Below are 22,722 nucleotides of genomic sequence, written 5' to 3'. Positions count from 1 at the left end.
GCAATGACTAAACTTGGAAAAGTTGCTCTTCAGTTTTCTGTAAGAAAAATGGCTGAAGTTCAACCAGTTGTTTAGCCAGAAGTTAACATGTCTTATTATACTTCAACTTTTGCTAAACTGACAGGGAATTTTACTACTGATTGCAGTTTTTGAGATGGAACTGAAAATCTCCCTAGAAATATTCTTAGAGTTTTTCAAGAAACTTTTTAACATAAGAGTCTGAAAATCATGTTTTGCAGATTCAGGTGTAATTCAATAAAGTTTTGTTCTATTTAAACCAGTTTAACTGTTCTCCCTATACAGCGGAATGACAGCTATAACGATGAAAGGGTTCTTAATGGACTGTCCTGGGTAAAGAAAGAGAAGTGGCTACAATAGCTTTTAAGTTTGAAAGAGAAGGACAGTTTGGATGTAAATATTCTGAACTAACTCAGTGAGATAAATTTCTCCACTAGTGAGATATAATTTCTGCAATAGAGTGGTATTGGAACACACAAACTGGATCTACTCTTGATGAAACTAAAATACCTGGTAGAAGTGCATGCTGTGCACCAGTCAACATTGACCTATTCAGCCTATGAGACGAGATTAGAGCTGGTCTGAAATGAATCCTATCACCCTAAACTTACACAAAGTAGACGGAGTTCATCAACATCATCTGGTTTCCTGCATAGACTTCACGATGTTGTGCCTTGCTATCAAATAGTGTAACTAAGCCCTTAGCATTTGTGTTTCTTACTTGTAAAGAAGCAAGGAGCAGTTAGTCCATAGAGGTGCATTGGCCTGCTTTGGAGCTGTAGCCTGAAACATTCTCGTTGCGACAGACTGCTTTCTGTGGGAGAAGGGATATGATCCCATCTCTGCAGGTATTTTTTCCTCACTTCTAATTTTGATTCAATGTAAAATAATTACACTGAATTTCATAAATCAGGAAATCCAAGGATGGAAAATCATAGTGGTTTTGTGATGAGCTGGGACCTCTAGCTGTCAAGAAAAACAAGATTTATTGGAGAGTGAGAAGACGGGGAGTAAAGTAATACCTTATGTTTGAAGTCACAGAGGTGTTGTTTTCAGGTCCATCAAGAATGAGCTTAATTTTTTGAAGTATTTGAGAGAGATGCTATCTCTCACTTAGCTCTTTTTGAATCTGGTATGTCTATAAACTGCTTTACTGTCTTTCTGTTACTGAAATAAGAAAAAAATAATAAAAGGTTTACTAAGTATAAGCTCTTACAAGGAATGAGATCTCATCAGCATGTTAACCCTAAGTCACAAGGGTAAAGAAATAATTCCAGCCATACCCAAATTGGTGAAAGTTTGGGGAGGGGACAAAATGAAACTCTAAAAGACTCAGAAATAAAGGACACAGGAATCATGCAAATCTTTGGCAGTGCTAACAAGGTGTTACAAATACATTCAGTGTTTCATCAAAAGATGATGTGTTTTTTTCCAGAGAGCAATGATCTTGCTATAGAGACAGATAAGTCCGTGGGAAGTGAAAGAAAATAAAAGAAAAAAAAAATCTTTGTTTTCTGAAAACTGCTTCAGGGACAAAAATTAGGGATTGTCTTAGATTTTCAGGACCTTTTTTTTTTTTTATGACTGAATTTTACAAGTGTCAGGGAGAATGATATTTGGAACAGGTAAATATTTTGTTACTAATCTCTTAAATCTTTAATAAGCACCTAAAGATTAATTCAACACCACTAAAAGAACAGTTACTGCAGCAAATGATAGGTTAAGATAGTCTGTAACTGTGTGATCTAATAAATTGATTGCTACACTCTAACATGCAAAAACTTGAGCTTAAATTGTGTTCTTTCCCACTTAAGTTCTACATGAAATATATGTTACATGATTTGGTGTGAGATTTCACTAAATTTCCAGGATATTGACCTTCTCATAGAGATAAAATCATGTCAGAGGAGTCAGAAGCATATTTTCCAGAGTGTTTTTGAAGATATTATTGTATCAGTGCTCAGGTTATGATCAGATTTTAGCTCTTTTTCCCCGTTCTTAGACATTGCAAAGGGAAAAAATACCTTAAAATCCATAAAGCTACTTCTCTGCTCTCGTCTTTCTACTTCTCCTATCTCTTGAAATTCCTAAAAAAGCTCAGAGCTGGATTGAAACTGAAAAGAGTATAGCCTCAACTCCCAAAGTAAGATAACCACATGAAGTGTCATCGGCTGCATTTAAATATTCAGTCTTCTGGTTAGTTATTTGCCTGTTAAAGTCCTTTAACCTCCATGAATGTGACCCTAGTGCCAAAGAAATGAAAGGACACATCTTCATTATTATTTTTCCTATTTTTATTTCATAGCAGCATTTTTTAGAATTCCTCTCTACACCTCTCTTGGCCTATAGGAGCAGCTGTTCACTCTGACATCAGTTATTCTCTCTGATATGTCTAAACCTCTATGAACCTCAACACAAATCCCTTGTTGTGGTGTCTTCATTATTGATGGTGAAGCTTACATTGCAATCATTGACTATTTCTTGTCAAGACATGATGAAATTACCTTTGAAGAAGCAGGCTTATGGGATAGTACTATAGCTGTGATAATACAGGGCTCAGCATGCACTGCAAAATCTGAACGTGAGTGTTGTCTGTGTGGATCACCTTGCTGCTATGCTGCGGGTATCCTGGGACAAGGAGTAAGTAGCTGGCTTGTATTGTTTGCACAGGCTGCAGACACTGCAGTATAGGTGCACCCAAAGTTATGCTACAAATGCTGCTTTCTAATTCAAGATGTGTTTACATATTGCAAAACATGATCTAGAAGTACCCAGTGGGCAATGTGTGTGCCTAAACCAAGCTGGTCGTGTGAAAATAGGGCACAGAGTAAACTGTTTATTTCACTACTTACTGATGTTCCAGGCACTATTTATGTCATGGCTGAAGATGACAAAGAAAAGATTAAGTGAGAAGCAGAAGACAATGAGGGTAAATTACACATGAGCACCCTGGCAAGAAAAGGTATTGAAAAGAGATTCACTTGTGGTAAATTCTTGGAAGCCATCCTCATGTAAACCGTGGATTACTGATTTCAGGTTAATGAAAGTCTTGCCCAAATTCTATGCACCAATGTAAGTGGCAAGCAGGATAGGTAAATATATCAAGTGAGAAAAAAAATCACTTTGATATCTCTTTTTGCCCCCCTGATTCCTTTGTGTCAATGGATTTATTCTTACTATAGTCATCCACAAAATGAATATGGATGTGCTCTTTGACAGTCAAAAGCATCTTACAAAAGACTGCATGATCTGGAGAACCTTTCCAATAACCTTCCCTGAATGTCTTATTTGTTTCCCTTTTCCCACTGAAACATTTACAAGAACAACTCTATTAAATTTGATCTGGTATGCCATTCAATTACACGAAAACTTCTTAAATATTGCTCTAAAGATGATTTTGGGAAATAGAAGACTGTTATTATAGTTGTTCAGGGTATTCTCAGAGCCAGATAGCACTATATAGTATTATTGCCACCAAGTAATAATCTAAATATAATCTAAATAGGGATAAAAGAACACCAAAAAGAAAAAAAAAAACACAAAAAAACACACAAAAAAAACCCCCAACAGTTAAAGAGAATCTTTTGTATTAGACAACTTTCCTCCAAATAAAGGATGTCATTTAATAAACGGAATAAAAATTGGAAGTAAAGATTATGTATGTTTGTCTAGTGAATTTCCATTTTGAGACAATCTTAGTGAATAATTTGCTGGCTTGTACAGTATGCAGGAGGAAAAAATAAACAAAACAAACCCCACAAAGCTGAGTTAGATTACTTCATTAATCTTCTCAAATGAATTTTGAAGTGAAATATGAAAATATTTTTAAAAGGGAACTGTATTTATAGAGCATATTTGTCTGTGCAAAATACTAACATAATTTATTGTTTGTTTCCTGTACTCAGAACACAGTCTGCAAAGCTCAGAGGATCTGTGGTTCTATGTTAGTAATATGTGCTTTGGGTCAAACCAATTTGATTCATCTTAACATGAAACATTTATTTTAGTATACAATTTCTTGCAGTGAATGTATCAGAAGAGCAGTTTGAAGTAAAAACTAAAAATAATAGATGTTATGATAATTCAGTTGCAACAGATTTTCTAAATCTTATAGTTAGTATATTGTATCACAGAAAACATAATAATAGCTTCCGTGCCTCAACTTTTATATCAAACTCTGCATATCATTCTGTGACAAAATGAAGGAAAACAAAAAAAAAACAGCCATCTCAGCCAGAAGTAAAACAGATTTGACAGGACACTGACCTTTTGAGAACAGTTTTCAAAGAACAATACATGGTTTTGTTTGTTTTATTTGTGTAGAGAAGAGGTGGAATATTTATTTTTAAACGAACTTTAAAAAGGGCAAAGATACAGATGAAGATAAGTGTATTTCACTTTCACTACTGCTCCAGAATCCACGTAGACAGATATGTGTCTATGTATGAATCAGAAGACCACTAAGTCTTCCGGTTCATTTCAAAGACAGCTGAATCTTAGCAGAACAACTGTTTTCAGAAGGATGTTGATTTTATTACACAATTATAATATATTATAATATATTATACAATATATTGTATTTTGTTATACCCTCAAACTCCATTTGAGTACTTAGTCTATCAAACATGAATTCTAGACTTGGCCAGCCTTAAAATGACATGTTGTCACCAACTCTGGCTTAAGGTTTAGAAAGATACACTATCTAAATTTATGGCATTGCATTTATGGTCACTCACTGGCATTCAGCAAGGCACTTCTGTGTGGTTTCTATTCTTCACTCCAGTCTTTTCTGGATATTTAAGAAAAGGCAATATTTCCTAAGCACCATCTAAAGCTAGAAAGAAATAGGAATCTACTGTTAGTATGCTGTGTCATTCCTGATTTTTTCTTTCATGATTTATTTCCATGTGAATAAAAAGAGACATCTCTGGCACATTTCTGTAACTTTCACATGATTTATATAATCATGCCACGATTTAACTCAGTCCGGGTGTGGTGTGACTCACCAAAATATTTCCTGAAACTGAGAAAAATCATGCAGAAACCTCTGCCATAAGGGGAGAAAGAAAGTCTTTAGACACTGTGAGGGTAAGGAAGTGAACCTCTGCATTCTGCAATAGCACTTGAGTCTGGAGACACTCTGCCAAAACATCCCTCGAAGGTGTTTTGATTGTGTTATTGTCCTTGTTCGTTAAAACTCAGACTCAGTATCTCATCTGATTCACACACAAGGAGGGAATGGGGCACCCTGATTGCCAGGGAGAGGGTTGCCTCTATAAACTAGTACTTCTGTGAAGAACACTCATGCAAAATAATTTCCATAGTGACATAAAATTATTTAAAATACAGCATACCCTTTGCACTATAGAGGAACACCTCTCTCTGGCACTCTGCTAGTAACCTATTATTGGAAGTAGAGCCTGCCCTGCCCTTACTATATTATTATTTCTAAATGTACTCAGACATGATGATGCTGTCAGTTTTGTAGTTTGCTTTATTGTGAGTCTGGAGATTTATGCTGTCATGCTGTAATTCAGGAAGCAATCAAACAAGGGATGAAAAAATCCTGTACCACCAATTATTAGCTAGGTTTAAAAGTTAAAAACGGAAACTGGGAAGCTCTTGTTCTGTTCTCGCCCTGCAAGTGGAGGATGAGAAACTAAGGTAGGAGGAGGACAAAAGTTTTTGTATATATAGCTGTGGGAAAAAAAAAAGGATATATTTTCTTAATTTAAAGGTTATAATTTTTCATTGAAAGAGAATTAAAATGTAATGTAATGAATTCAGTAAGACGCATTTTCCCTAGACGAGCTAAGAAACAGGCAAATTTTTACTGAAAAAAGTTTAATAATGTATTTACTAACATAGAAAATAATTTGAAAAGCTTTAAGGAAACAAGATTGTATTTCAATTCTAACACTTTATAATATCAATACAGCCCTTTCTTGCCTGTACTAGATAGATTTCTTCCCTCTGTTAATTTTTTGCTGACTTTTCCTTGTTCCTGTTCAGATATCTGACTCAATCACTTTTCTAATGGGATAGAGACTGACCTAGAGCTTATCTTCATTACCTTCAAAGAGGCCAAACTGAGGCCCACTGAAGTACATACAATAGTAACTATGATCACACCTTATCTTTGTTTAACTTTCACATAAAGTTGTCCTCACATTGACATCATTAATATTTTCTAGGGAAGTGTGGGAGAAGTGTTTTCTCATTAGGTCTGAAACATGCCATTAGTGGTAAACCAGCAAGCGTTTAGCTGCCTATAGTTTTGTCATATGTTATTGTTGTTTTCTTTTTTTTTCCACTGATGTTTTTAGCCATTTTGAAATCCATCAACTGTTTCTAACACGGAATATAAAGAAGAATCTTTTAAATAAAATTCATACCATTTTTTCCTTTCTATTATTCAAAATAGTTTGGGGTACAAAAGTATTGCAGCCACTGTGGGTGTTAAAAACAGAAGTACAATAATCTCAGTATATCTGTAAGAAGACAGATGGCAATATTAATACGACATTCTCCTGCTGGAAAAGCTCATTTGCTTTTCTGACTGTATGTACGAGGAGTCAGTTTTTGTTTGTGGCTGTGCCTGAACCCAGACCTTTGGTGAGCACAATGCCCACATGCCTCAAGTGTCTACATAAGACAGGTCAGGTGAAGTGGGTTTTCCTGTCCCAGATCTAACTATGGTCATGCCAAACTAGAGCTGACTCCAGAAGAGAGTTACTCCATGGAGCAGAAGACACACAGCACCTGTTGGGAGCTACATCTCCACAGGTATCAAGCTCATAATTCCCTCAACCACCACAGTACACAAAAAAAAAAAGGCATAAAATGACCCTGAAGTAGTTCAGGTGCATTTCTGTTAATAAATCTGGCTGAACCTGTGCTAAACGTGCATTTACAGCACAGTTAATCCACTGCAACTGGAGATGACAGGCTTGTCATGTATAAGAGTTGATGTCAAGTCCACAAACAGAAGACTTTCATTCACTTCATAAATGATGTCTCTCATTTATAGCTCATTGTGATGTATGATGAATGGAAAGCTAACTTATGATCACAGTTACAGTGTCCTTGTTACTTCTAACGCACCCTAAAGAAACTATTGCAGAGGCAAAATATTCACCATGAACTGTTACAGACAGACTGATACTAGAAACTTGGGATCGGTCAAATTCAATATATTTTACATCTGAAAGCAACTACAGTCTTCAGAAAAATAGTTACTATAAAAGCATTTAATAGTATGTTTTACTGTGCTTATGCGTTTTTAAAGCTGACTTTATATAAGGGGCCAGTTAGCACTTGGAAATGTGTATCTTTTTGTGGCGTACAAAAGAAAAGTACCTCAACTCTGTAATACTTAGTTGTAACTTTCCTCTTAGACTGAATGCTAGGAAGTGTTAGTATCATTAGTGATAATACAAATATATCTATATTTGAGGTGTTACAGCCAAAACGCCCTTTGAACAATCCTGACAGTGAAAATGCAATTGATTTGTGACTTAAGAAAGATGGTAGGTTTTAGGGTAACAGAATGTGATAGTTTGATGTGTGGGGGCTGTTCTGGTGGCAGGGGAGGGGATTTGCTCCCTGTGCCACCAGATCTGAGTCCCATCTCCCCCGGGGGGTTGCGCCAAATCAGCGCCTCTGCGAATTGCCCTATTTAAGTTGGGACAAAGGGACGGGAGGGCGGTCTTTTCGCGGTCTTTTGCCCAGGAGCAAGGAGAGGAGAGGAGAGGAGAGGAGAGCACTGCCCTCGCTCCCGGCTCCCGGCCGGGCGGCTGCCCGGGGCCGGGCCGGCGCCATGTGCTCAAGATGGCGCCGGGGGAGCCGCATGGGGGACTCGGGAAGCACCTCGCTCCTGGGGTGCCCACCGGGCCGAGCTCCTCCAGAGAGGATTAAGATCTAAGAGAAAAAAACCACAACGACTGGGTCAGTCAAGATGGAGCAGGAGGAGGTGTACTGGAGCTGAGGTTTCCCTTGCAATCGGTGTGAAGATGGCAGGCAGCCCCCCTGCAGCCAGGGTGTACTCGGCAGAGCAGAGACCAACTCATGGCCCGTGGAGAAACCCACGTCAGGGAAGAGATGCCTGAGCCCAGGAGAGGTCGTGGAGCAGGGGATGCACGACGAGGTACTGTTAATAATGGGCATGAAAATGCACGACGAGGTCGTGAAGGCATCCGGAGTCCGTGGGACGACCCACGCCGACGCGAGTGGCAGCAGCTCCCTAAGAGGCCGAGACTGGTAAAGCCCGAACTGGTGCAATCCATGGGGAAGGATTGCAATCCTGCGGGCCGGACTTACGCTGGAAAAGTTCGAGGACTTTCTTCTTTCTCGTGAGTAGGGGATCCACCAAAGCAAGGGAAAAAATGGTGTAAAGACTCCTCCTCCTTTGAGAAAGGAGCGGCAGTTAACAACATGGATGAACTGACCTGCACTCCCCATTCCCTGTCCCCCTGCACCGCCGGGGGGAAGATTGAGCCAGGAACGAAAGGAAATAGGGGGTGGGGAGGTGTTGTTTTAAGATCTGGCCTTGTTTTCTCTTTCTCCTCTCAAGTAACCGGTTTCGTTCCCTTATGTTTCCTGTTAAGTAACTGTTAATAAATTGTTTTGTTTTATGAAGAAAGCCTGAGTCATGTTTTGCCCGGGACCATGTTTGGTGGGTGCTCCCTTTCGGTTCTTGTCTCGACCCTCAGTCGAAAAACCGCGACACAGGATAAGGATGTTCTTTTGTATTCTGTTATTTTTTAAGCAGCGTGGAGTTCTAAAGAAGATAAAATCTGGAAGTTTAAATTTTTACTTCCATTAGTGATGGTAGTTGATCAATATGACAATTACCTTAGTTGCTTTGTCCAGTTTTCTACTGTCTGTAGCTCAGAAATACAGAATATCATGCAGTTTTGTACTAAAAGCTCAAAAGTGTAAAATCAATGATATTTAATGAACATAATGAAGTTCAAATTAGGCCTGTAAACACTTAGCTATGAAATAAATTCAGCAATATAAAGAGAAATACATACAGAAACAGCACACAGTAGATTTACATTTCTTTAAATATATTTTTGTTTTGAAATATATAGTTCCTGAAGGCTTGGGAAATACATATATATGTATATAAACATGATCCTCAAATGAAATTCTTCTCTGTATTATTCTGTTCATTTCACTGTTGACCATTTGTGTCTGATACAGCAAATATCGACAAAAAATGCAAAGTCTTCCACTAGATATTGCTTTTCTCCTGAGAATTTTTCAAGGTTTAAGGAGGAAACTAAATCCTTTGTGTAAGCTTTTGGTTTCTTTAGAATGTTTTTCCTTATTATTTTATAGCCTGTGAAAGACCAACTAAAATGTCAGTGCATATCAGAAATAATCTAGCTGCTGCATTATTCATTATTTAAAATCTTGTTCTTAATGAAGAGTCTATATTGAAGTCTGCTGCAATTGTGACTACAAATATAGAAATGGTCATCTCTACGCCCTTCCCAGTATAATCCATTTCGATTTTATTCCATATGATGTAGATCACTGACATGAAGAAATTCTTAATAAGAAATAGAGAGGTTTTCTGGGGTGAATTTTTTATACATAACAATATTTTAGAGAGGGTACAGAGTCGTTGCTATCTACTTACAGATGGGACTTGTTTCATTCCTCGTTTTTCATTTCTTCAAACACTTATATTGGCTGTATCTAATAATATTTCCATAGCCACCAGTATTTTTACATGATTGCATGTGATTAAATTATTACAGGTAAAGTACAATGATGAAGTATAATAAATGTTACGTATTTGATTTCACTTTGTGCAAATGTAAACAGAGATATTTTTTAAGGCATTCTGAAGTAATTTATGAAATCTTGAAGCGTGCACCAGGTTTGCTATCCAAGAAGCATATGCGTCGACTAACGTAACGTTGGTTAGTTATATGAACTTTAAAGTATAGACATAAAGGTTACTGTACTTAAATCTATTAAGCACATAACTAAGGAGCATGAAGTACTTTCAAATTTGTTTAAGTTGGTAAAGATTTATCAACTTCTTTTAAAGAAGTAAATATATTAAGCAGTGCTCATTTATAGAAAACATTAGTTTCTTCTACATCTTTATTTTTACAGCTTCTTCAATACTGCATGCATTTATTTAGTACATCAATAAAAGAAACATCCTTGTTATAAGAACTTTCAAATATGTTTAAAAGAGCAAACTGTATTTCAATATGGAGATTATTATGCACATTTCTGTATGCATTGATGATCAAATGGGTCTATGATGAAGGTATCTCTATATGGAAAAAAGTAAAGGAAGATTTAAAGAAGTTGCTTTATCTGTTTTTAGCCAAAGGAATCCATGACAACAGATGATACTCTATTTATGTGTCATTTATGCTTGGTTCATCCTTGGAGGGCTGGAATTATGTGACTTACACAAAAATAAGCTTCTAAAGATGGGTAATGATAAGAAATGTTCAAAAGCATCTCCCTGATTCAATAGTATGTTTCTATGAAATATTCAATAGGACATACCTCCTAAATTACTGCACCACTTTTGAACAACTTGAAAAACCTTAGTGATCCTGTATGTACAAAGGAATATATTAAAAGACAAAAAAATCTCATTCACCTCTAGTTTTATATGCTTCTATTTGTACAATTATGTTGATAAGGGAGAGAAATGCAGGATTGATTTTCATAAATGATAGATTTACTCTAAAATTAAATCCACAACATGCATTCATCTTTATAATGATAAATATTTGACTTCTGTTTGCTATAATGCGGTGGATTAGACCCTTATAATATGCTATTGATAAGCATGTGATTGGCAAGATCTCTCAAAGATTACCTCAATCATTTATTTCAGGGTGTACACAGAAAACTAATGAGCTCCTGGTCCTTTATTTGCAGTCCTGAAATGGGGAACATCAGGACCAGATAGAATTTAAGGTAGAACTTACAGCATACCCAGACCAATGAATATTGAAAACAAGAGCTTGACATTTCAGCTAATTGCCAGGAAACTAACTAAAACAATACAATGATGTTCCGAGATTTTAAAAAATGACACAGAGATAATGAAACAATTTGGAGCTAATGAAACGCTATAAGAGAAAGATGCTAATGACCCAAGATCATTTCTACATCCTTCAGTGTAATTTCCAGGCTATCTTTCTATAATCTGGGGACTTCCCCCCTCCTTACAGCAGTACTTTATCTGCAGGAGAGAGGAACGCAGGTTTCAGTCATTCATGTGGAGGTAAATGCCTTTTAGAGCTTAGATGGGGGAAGATGATACAGGAATGAAATCTAATTACTGTTTTCACCTTTTTCCTTAGCATTTGGATGTCCTGAATTCTGAAGCTGCATTGAATTTATACCATGATATTGTTTTCAGTTGTGGTATTGTGCAAATCAGCTGTTCACCCTCTTTGAACGCAGCAAGGAGGGAAGACCAACACTCAGTAGCTTCCAGCTCCCTCCTCCAAATCACAGGTAAATTGCACAGAGACTCTTTCGAAGGCACAGGAAATGTTGAATGGGAAAGGCACACTTCCATAAATACAGACGGGAACATACGATTCTTGGCAGTTAATGTCAATGGCTGACACAAATGATGCACATTAAAACTGAAGACATATCGTACTAGTTCTTCTGTGACACAAAGTTTCATTAATAATTACTAATTTACAAAGCTTATCTATTTTTATGCTTGAATTTGTGCTCCAAGCAGGCACAAGCTGCTTGAGAGAAGCTGGCTCCTGCATCAGAGGATGACAAAAGCTAACTGTGATCCTTCTACAGCTGATATACGAAGTTTAATTGCAAAAGAGCAGTAGCAAAGTTAATATTATGCCTTTGACACTAGCACCTCAAGGCGTGGTACAAATCCAGAAGCCTGCTTTGACCCTGTTATCTAGTGTATTTGAAGGAACCTGTGCCAGGAAGTCTTACATTTAGGTAGCTTTCCTTTACCCTTTGAGGAAAGTTTTAATTTTTTCTGAAGTTTTTCGAAGCCTGTGCTTCAACACATTTTTCACATACAAGTAAAATCAGTCTTTTAAAATGATACCAGGAAACTGGATTTTATCTTTACTGATGTGTACTGCTTTAAGTAGATTACGTTTTCAGAGTAAGACTCTAGTTCAAAGAACCACATAAAAACATTACCCAGCGTTTATGTAGTCTCAGATCGGGTAAATATGCCCATAAACACACTGTGAGCAATGTAGGCTTAGTCAGGACTGCTCACGTGCTGAGATTTAAAAGATTCAGAGTGTGGTAAATCACTGTGAATCGATATTTTCCTCAAGTTGGTGTCTCCACCCCTGTAGATGCATAGAAGAGAGCTCCTGTGCTTCTGCAGAAGAGGAAGATATGAAGTAGTTATGAAAGAACGGGGAATAAGATCACTGAGAAAAACTAACATGGAGCTGTGTACAGGCACAGTTTGCAAGACACTGAAGGCTTCTCGTCCCACCAGGGGAAGAACGAGAAGCAGTGCGAGAAGGCACGTGAGCAGTTTGCAATGCAGTTATAACTAGGACTTGTGGAAAAGCAGCAAAGACTGATCAAGAGCCCTGTAACCTGAGGCACAAGTAACAGAAAGAGAGAAGAGTATTGTCAGGATATCTTCACTGCAGAATAAGCTTTCACTACACTAATTCTGGTTTGCCTCCAGAGGGCTGAGCTCAATTTTTCTAACTTGAACAAATAACACGGCTTACTTGTAGGGATTAATTTTATCTGCTGCACGCATTGTAATAAAAGCCCCTCTGGGCAGTTACATATCAAATTACAAAATGTGTAAGCAGTCTCATTCCTTTTTCCCTAACTTTCTTGCTTCTTGTAAAGCTAAAGATTAATTACTCTTTGAGCAGCCTTGGGGGATGGAAAAGAATTAGAGGGGAAAAAAATTGTATACTAAAACCGAACTCATGACATGTCCTTTTTAAAAAATGTGTATGTATTCAGAGCTTCAATTACTTTTACTTAAAATGAAGGATGAAAACATTGTCACACTTCTTAACAGGGTATTGTGGTAACTCTTTTTGCCTGTATTTTCTGTCCGGTTATTTAGTCCTTAGGAGTCATCGTAAAACCAATTGCTTAAATTTTACTGTTATTAACTTTTGACCACACAATATAAATGCTTTTTAACATGCATTTACCTTGAAATAACTGTTGAACTTGGGAAATGGTGAATGAGTCCACCTTAATAATTTCTACTAATTTTTAGTGTGCTTTTTTTTTTTTTTTTTTTAGTTTTCACAAATGAGTTTTGCCCGCAGTGACATGCTTGTTTCTATTGTTTCTAGAGGAATTATTTATGATACTGCACCTTTAATTTTATTCTCCTAAATCTCTGAAATTATTTAGGTGTCATTTTTCTCATGTTAATAAGTGCTTCAAATTTTTTTTACCCCTTAAAGTGTACTTTGTTGTTTTATGTTGCGTGTTTCACTCATATTCTTTTCTAAAATACAAGGTGATATATTGCTCTTGCCTTGTCACTAGCAGGGATTTTGTTTTATTGAAGGTCTTCCTCCTTGCCTACAGATCGGTAAATAGGACTGGAATAAGAAACTTCCAAATTTCAGGTTTATTTTCATCTCCTTTGAAGGAAGCTAATGCACCTACTTTTTTTACATATTTTTTTCTTCCAAGTCATAGAATCATGGAATCATAGAATGGTTATGGTTGGAAAGGACCTCAAAGATCAGCTAGTTCCAACCCCTCTGCCAGGGGCAGGGAAACCCTCCATGTACACCAGGTTGCTCAAAGCCTCATCCACCTGGCCTTGAACACTTCCAGGGATGGGGCATCTACAACTTCTCTGGGCAACCTGTTCCAGTGCCTCACCACCCTCTGAGTGAAAAATTTCTTCCTTGTATCTAATCTAAATCTACCCTCTTTTAGTTTAAAGCCATTGCCTCTTATCCTATCACTACATGCCCTTGTAAAAAGTCCCTCTCCAGCTTTCCTGTAGGCCCCCTTTAAGTACTGGAAAGCTGCAATAAGATCACCCCAGAGCCTTCTCTTCTCCAGGCTGAGCAGCCCCAACTCTCCCAGCCTGTCTTCATAGCAGAGGTGCACCAGCCCTCGGGTCATCTTTGTGGCCCTCCTCTGGACCCACTCCAGCAGCTCCATGTCCTTCTTGTGTTGGGGACTCCAGAGCTGAACACAGTATTCCAGATGGGGTCTCATGAGAGCAGAGTAGAGGGGCAGACTCACCTCTCTCAACCTGCTGGTCACACTTCTTTTGATGCAGCCCAGGATACAGTTGGCTTTCTGGGCTGCTAGCACACATTGCTGGCTCATGTTGAGCTTCTCATCCACCAGCACTCCCAAGTCCTTTTCCTCAAGGCTGCTCTCAATCCATTCTCCACCCAGCCTGTACTTGTGCTTGGGATTGCCCCGACCCATGTACAGGACCTTGCACTTGGCCTTGTTGAACTTCCTGGGTTTGCACAGGCCCACCTCTCCAGCCTGTCAAGGTCCCTTTGGATGGCATCCCTTCCCTCCAACATGTCCACAACCACACAACTTGGTGTCATCAGCAAACTTGCTGAGAGTGCACTCAATCCCACTGTCCATGTCTCCAACAAAGATGTTAAATAACACTGATCCCAGTACGGACCCGTGAGGAACACCACTCGTCACTGGCCTCCACATGGACATTGAACCATTGACCACAACTCTTTTGAGTGCGACCATCCAGCCAATTCCTTATCCACTGAGTGGTCCATCCATCAAATCCATGTCTTTCCAGTTTAGAGACAAGGATGTCATGTTGGACAGTATCAAATGTTTTAGAGAAGTCCAGGTAGATGATGTTAGTTGCTCTTGCCTTATCCATCAGTGCTGTAACCTTATCATAGAAGGCCACCAAATTAGTGGTGAAGCCACTTATTGGTGGCTTAGTGAAGCCATGTTGGCTGTCACCAACCACTCCCTTATTTTCTATGTTCCTTAGCATAGTTGCCAGGAGAATCTGTTCCATGATCTTGCCGGGCACAGAGGTGAGACTGACTGGCTTGTAGTTCCCTGGGTCTTCTTTTTTTCCCTTTTTAAAGATGGGGGCTACGTTTCCCTTTTTTCAGTCTGTAGGAACCTCACCAGACTGTCATTCCTTATTTTTCAGATTCGAGGAAAATTTGAATGACATGACTAGTCCGATTTTCTGTCTTGACAGTTGCTTTTTCCTAATGATGCTGTAAATAGAGATTCTGTAACTTTCTAAATACTTTTTTTCCTATCCAGTTACCAGTTAGAATTGATATTATTGTTCAATTAGTTTTGTCAAACAACCAGATCATACTGATATTATTTGTCAGACTTGGAGATGCAGTAAGGTACTAGCTTGGCAACCGGTTTCCAAAGATTGTAAGTCACTAATTTTGACCTTCGCTATATAATTGCTTCTTTCATTTTACAGAAATGTGCATGTTTGTGCTTTCCCTATCATTATCTGAAATTATTTCAGTTTGTAAGCTTTTTCAGTTAAAGCTGCAAACCTGTGGTTTCTATTAGTCAATATCACTCGGTACTTTAGCTTAGTTTTTAGTTCAGCCTCTATCTGAAGTTTCCCTGATACTTATCCAATTATTTGTGATCAAATTGAGTCTACATGTCAAATAAGGAACTCTGCTTCTCTCAGACCTATGTCACTACATTGAAATGGCTTGAATTTGGACTAGTCAAAACTTGAGAGATTGTCCTTAAGGGCTTTTCAGATAAGTCTTGCCGGGAGTTTCTTTTAGTAAATGTTTCCCCTGAGCTGCAGTAGCTACATGTGCTAGTGCTCAGGCTAACTGCTGATTGGGATGATTAGTAGCAACTCTAACTTAACTTGAAGGTGCTCTTTGAATAGTTATTGACTGTGGTGAATAGCTTTTGCGTCAAACCGTGCTTTGTGTCTGAGTGTTTAGTCTTTGTCCTGCATCCTGGGTGTAGCTTTGTTTCTGAAACTCAGCTGGTTTGACAGTTCTCCTTACTTCCAGAACCCTGATACGCGTTCTAGTTAGAGTGTTTTGCTCTCTCGTGGTCCATTAGTCCTCCACCCGTTGTGAGACTAGACTTACGTAGTTCGTCATGTCCTCCCTGACTCCATGGAAAGAATTATAGCTTTTGTTTGCATGTTTATTTGTAGTGGCTACGCAATTTATTCCTTCCTCTCTACTCTTACTGAAGTAATTTCGAAGCAACGACAGAAACAATATTGTTTTTATAGATAGAGCAACTGGCAGCCAGCTGTTTTCATGCAGGCCTCATTAAACAAACCACCTTCCCCACCTGTACTATAATCAACTCTAAAAAAAATCATTCTCTGTGCCACATTAAGTGGAGAATTGTGCAACTCACTACCTTACTGTAACAAAGTCTGTTGCAATTGGACGAGTCCTCAAACTACTGTGGAAAGAGCTGGACTAGACAATGTGTGAAGTACGGCCTCACACTCAAGAATTCAGATAAACTTCCCAGTTGTAGAAGGTGATGCATTCTAGATAAGAGGTAAATTCTGGCTGAGATGTTTTGTAGATCAGGCTGATCAACTTCAAGGTTCTTTTTCCATCAATGTTGATAGAAAAAACACAAATTCCATGTTCTCACCAGGATTTTCTAAAAAGTCCATCAGTAAAAAGCTGCTACAATCCTATTCAAAGCCATTTTTAGTAGATTAGTTAGGTCGATAGGTGTGTACAAAAAAACCTTTGAATATTACATAATTGATATAGCTGAGGATTTTTGTGAATTTGGATCTAAACAAAACAGAGACTAATCTTTTTTTTGTTTGTTTTTTTGGACAAAATTAACCTTCCTGTAGGTTAAGAAAAACATCTTTTACCAAATAGTCATTGAGATTTTATTAAAGATTATATGTTCTTTCTGAATGATAAAAAAGCTTGACTACCATGAGGGCTTTCTAAAATTGATCTACTAAAGTTGCTTGTGGTAAAGAATTTATTTTATTTTATTTCCAACTCATTGAAGAAAAAAAAAAAACAAACAGAAAAATCTTGGGTGTCTGGGCTAGTAGTATGTGATGCTCATTCTACTAGAACTCGCAGTAAGCTGGACTTGTCTGTTTGTCCTACCGTGAAGAACCGTTTTGCCTAGTACCACAAAAAAATATATTAAGTAATAAACATAACCAAGCATACCCATTGCTCTCTTTTTGTCCTAACTGCAGTCCAAGTATCTAAATACGGGCTGAGGTTTGAGTTACATCCCAGATCTTCTCCTGAGTCTGTGATTCCTTGTAGGTACATTCCTGGACAAGTCAATCTTCCAGTCTTATCAGCTTGTGGTACTAAAGGCTGACCTCTAACAGAAAGAACAGCCAAAGACCACTTCATTCCTGGGAGGCAGTGGCTCTTTTCCAGACTTCATCTATCTTAACAGGATTTTATTAGGACTGCAGCTCTGCAGTGCAAAGAAAAGCTGTCACAGAGGCTGCAATTCGACTGTCTCTGTTGCAGAGGATATCGCTTTCCTGTTGCACTGTGTGCTAGCTCTCAGTCTTGCCTCAGGAGCTGGATCTCCCCATCTTGTTGACAGAGCCTGAGCACAAAGGGTAATGTAGCTGGTGGTAAGGGTGCTCAGAGGGGCAGAGTGTTGGCTACGAGATTGTGTGCCCTGGGCTGTGATCCCCTCATCTGTAATTGCATACATTGATGCCATGGTCACCAGTTGTCTGGGGGGGCTGCACCCTCCTGCTGCATAAGGACTCCCTGTGCAGAAAAGTTCCCTCACTGTTTTCTGTCCTTCCAGCCCACATATCCTTGAATCACGCGAGAACTAGACTTCTTCAGCAAAAGTTTGAAAGGAACTCACCAAAGTACGTGTGATATCAGTTAGAATACAGCAGTAAAACTGAAAAAGAGGTGGGTGGTTGGCAGCTCATATAAGTGGCAGAGTTAGCAGATAAGAGCTTTCAGTGTAAACATGCCAAGTTCTATATTCAAAACTTATCTACATTTCAAGTAATATATATAATCCTGCATATTCTCTTTCTCCAATCAGAACTAGGCAACACATTTAATATTTTATGAATTTGCAATTAATTTCTCTATGAAAAGTTTCAGATTCAGAGTCATTAGCAGAAATGATTTAGTGAAGAATTTTGCATAATGAACATTTGAGAGTGGTAGTTGTCATGCAAATAAAAATTTTGAAAGAAAGGTGACGTTTATAAAGATAACTACTCATTCCAAATTATTTATCTCTACCTGGTTCTAAATCACTTAAGTGTAACTTGGAAAACACAATATTTATTTATCCAGAGAGCAGTAAAATTGATAATGGTACAGTAAGCAAATGCCATTGTAACACAAAATGCACATGAGATAAAATATCTAAATATCTATCTATGAAAATATCAAAAATCTATCATACTTTGAGCATGTGGTTGCTGGGTGAAACTAAATGAGGACCCAAGTTGTAGTCTAATGTGCTCATTCTATGAATTTTTAAAAAATATGTATGGAATTTCCATGTAAACAGGACAACAGAATTTGACAATATTTCAAGTACTGAAATATTACATGAATATATATTTACATACATATTTTTGTTATACAAGTATGCAAAATGTTCTTAATCTTTGTGTTAAATTGTTTCCTGAGAAGATAGGACACATGAACACTGACTGGCAAACTTCTGAATCCTTTTGGAGAGATATGTTTCAATAGTTCAAAGGACAGAAGACAAACAATAGGTTGAACCTGAAGTTCAAAATATACAAGCGTAACACAAAACGCTTTCAGAAAGCAAAACAATGTATTCAAGGACATTGGTTCACAGCCTCAAGTATGAAGAAATTAATGGTAAACAGTAACAAAAAAAATTTTTACCATTAACCTACTTTGAAGACAGACATAGATGAAAAGAAAAAATAGTGAATAAGAAACTGCATTTGGGTAAATAAGAAACAAGGAATACGTCTTCTTAGAGATAATCCCCATGGATAGACTTCTGAGGGAAGTGGTAGAAATAAGTTGGTTTTAAAGAGAAATTTTCCACAGAGTTAGTTTCACAAGTTCTTTTCAGCATGTTGCATTGATACAGTAAGTTTTTAAATGTCAAGCCATTTAACATATTTAAAGGAACAGATGGAGGTTATTATCCATTGATAACTTCCCATCCTACAGCTAGTGCATCTTAAGAAGTAGCTAAGGATTTCTACAGAATGAAATCTCCTGTAGAGCTGTTCTCTCCACGAATTTTTCCTAGTATTTCCTCTTTGTGTTAGGAGACAAGAATGATCATGGGCCAAATTTTCTTCTGCTTACATCCTATGGTAAACAAATATTCTTTTGACTTTCTAAGGGGTTTTAGCAGCAATAGGAACTTACTAAGGGATACAGATGGTCAAAACATACGCATAAATCATGAGACATATTTCCTTTGAACTTTGTCAAGGAAAACTTTGTCTTTTTATCTTACCAGTCTTTATTCTTTCTAGAACTTTGATGGGTTTATGCATCCCTCATATCTTATCTGAGCATCAGTAGATTTTTCATGCCCTAAAATTAAGAGCTTGTTAGTTTTGTTAAAAATTGTTAAAAATGCTCCTTGTTACTGTGTAGATGCAAGGGAGTTTCAGGCAGTCTATTACAGGCAAGTAGTAAGACACATTGGAGTGATGTCAGAGATAACCAGTGAATGTGCATCATAGGGAGAAGAATGAATATGACTAGTCCATTTTGTATTCTTTTGAAAAATGAGTTACACTCCTTTTGTGACAGGATGACCTGAAGGGCAAATACAATATACACCTGCCACAGAAATGACTACTGTGAAATGAATGACCATTACAGCTTACGCAATTAAAGATAATGTGAAATCAGTTGTTTGGTCAAACCAACTTTTTTTTTCTCTTGTATCTCTGCAGCAGGATGTTCTGGTTTTGGCTGGGAAAGAGTTAATTTTCTTCATAGTAGCCAGTATGGGACTACATTTTGGATTGGTGCTGGAAACAGTGTTGATAACTCAGGGATGTTTTCATTATTACTGGGCAGTGTTTACACAGAGCCAAGAACTTTTCTTCTCCTAACACCATCCCACCAGTGAGTAGGCTAGAGATGCACAAGAAGCTGGGAGAGGATAAAGCTGGGACAGTTGACCCCAACTGATCAAAGGGGTATTCCATGCCATATGACATCATGCTCAGCATATATAGTTTAGGAAAGAGGAAGGAAGGAGGGGACATGTGGACTGATGGTGCTTGTCTTCCCAAGTTACCATTATGTGTGGTGGAGCCCTGCTTTCCTGCAGATGACTGAACACCTGCCTGCTGATGGGAAAGACTGAATGAATTCCTTGCTTTGCTTGCATGCATGGCTTTTGCTTTACCTATTAAACTGTCTATCTCAATCCACAAGTTTTCTGACTTTTACCCTTCTGATTCTTTCTCCCATCCAACAGGGGGTAAGGGGTGAATGACTGTGTGGTGCTTAGTTGCCAGCTGCAGTCAAACCATAACAGTCCTTTTTGGTGACCTACGTGAGGCTCAAAGGGTTCAAGATAACAACAGATTTGATTGGAATATGCTATATAGAGTTTACATCTCTTATTGCTGTTTAGCTATTAATTGGCAGGCTCCTGTGCTTGGCATAGGCCTTGCTTGCCTTACTGTGTATTAGAGTCTTGTGCTCATTAGTGGCTGTTTTTTGCTTTCGCTTCTCACTGTACTGTTGTACTGGTTGTCATCCTGCTCTGCTGTGCCTGCAAACATTTTGGTAACAGCGATGATGCCTGGACCAGCAGATGGCCAGAGCATTGCTTCTGTTTCTATGCCGCTGTACTGAACAGGCTGGAACTTCAGTGTTAAATCAAAGGAACTGTGACCTGTGGATAAGCGCACACAGAAGCAGGATACCCCGAAGCATCTGTGGCTGTGGATAAGCCCATGCCAAAGCAGGTATATCTGGAAGTGACTGTAGCAATGGTTATGTCTGTGTCACAACAGATTTAGCTCTGAAGGGATTGTGGCTGTGGATAAGTTCACATTGGAGAAAGTACACCTCAAAGCAGCTGTGGCTGTGGATAACACCATTCCACCAGTGAGTAGGCTGGAGATGTACAAGAAGCTGGGAGAGGACACAGCTGGGACAGCTGACCCCAACTGATCAAAGGGGTATTCCATGCCTATGACATCATGCTCAGCATATAAAGTTTAGGGAAGAAAGAGAAAGAGGGGGAACATTCAGACTGATAGTGTTTGTCTTTCCAAGTTGCTGTTATGCGTGATGGAGCCCTGCTTTCCTGGAGATGGCTGAATACCTGTCTGCTGATAGGAAGTAGTGAATCAGTTCCTCGTTTTGTTTTGCTTGCATGTGTGGTTTTTGCTTTACTTATTAAACTGTCTTTATCTCAACTCATAAGTTTTCTCATTTTTACTATTCCAATTCTGTCTCCTGTCACACTGGGGGAGGTTAAGCGAGTGACTGTGTGGTGTTTAACTGCCTGCCAGGTTAAAGCATGGCACAAAAAAAAAGGAACCACACAAGTAAAAGCCGGCATTGAAATTCTTTTCCTATATTTTAACAACTTCCCCAAAATCAGAGCTGCTTGCAAAATAAAATGACCCAGGAAAAAATTGCATAGTACAAAAAAAATAGAGCTACATAGTCCTCTGTCATTAGTGAGGGGTGAATTGAAAAAGACAGTATTCAATATTTAATGATTGCTCCTAAAAGAGAGTAAAATCACATACATGCAGTAGAGAATAAAATAGACCTACCTGTGTTTCCCTAGTGCTCTGACCTATGTGTGACTGCAGGATATTTTTTTCAATTATATTCAAATCCACTACACAGACCTACAAATGTTTTTCAAAATAGGGAAGATGGTACTATCAACCTGAAAATCAACAAGGAATGATGATAACAAGAAAATCCTGATTCTGCTCACATACCATCCATTTAGTCATTTTATCAAGATAAGCTCAGGTTGAAACCCCCAAGCTCAGACAATATTCTTCCCAGTGTGCTATTGTGTGCACTTAATAACAATTCCCTGTTTTGCACAGCTCTGCAGAACTGTATATCACCAATTTCTCACCCATCATTATAGAGCTGCAAAGGTGTAGACAAGGTCAGTGCTAGTTCCTGATCTGCCTTGGGATATCTACAAGTTAACACTCATATGCAGTTTGCTCTGGGTTTTGAACTGATTTCACGGACTGAAATCGCAGACAGTTGATGCAAACTGTCAGTGAACATTGTCGGGACGAGTAACTGAAAACACTGAGGACCTGTTTTCCTTTTCCTTTTCCTTTTCCTTTTCCTTTTCCTTTTCCTTTTCCTTTTCCTTTTCTTCTCGCACCTTCCCACACCTTCCCTTCCTGCACCTTCCCTTCTCTTCATATTCACTATTTTAATTGCTCTAAAGAGTTCTCCTGGATGCAAAATGCTAAGAGGTCCTAAACCAGGCATTATGTGGACTTTAGTATGTTAATAAGATCAGGCAAGGAAGAGGGTATCATAATCACTCAATACTATGACAGATTAGGGACATGAAGAGCATGTCCTCTCCTGTTTCATGGAGAATAGCACTAAAGAATTTCTTGAAGTAAAGTGCAAGAAAGATAATAAAACTGGCATCAAATTAAGGGCTAGGAATCTATTAATCCTTTTATATTGTGTTTGCCTGTGAATTTAAAAAGGAAAAATATCTGACTTCTAC

This window comes from Tauraco erythrolophus, chromosome Z (assembly GCF_009769465.1).
Source record: "Tauraco erythrolophus isolate bTauEry1 chromosome Z, bTauEry1.pri, whole genome shotgun sequence".
Lineage (NCBI taxonomy): Eukaryota > Metazoa > Chordata > Aves > Musophagiformes > Musophagidae > Tauraco > Tauraco erythrolophus.
This window is presented reverse-complemented; position numbering follows the sequence as displayed.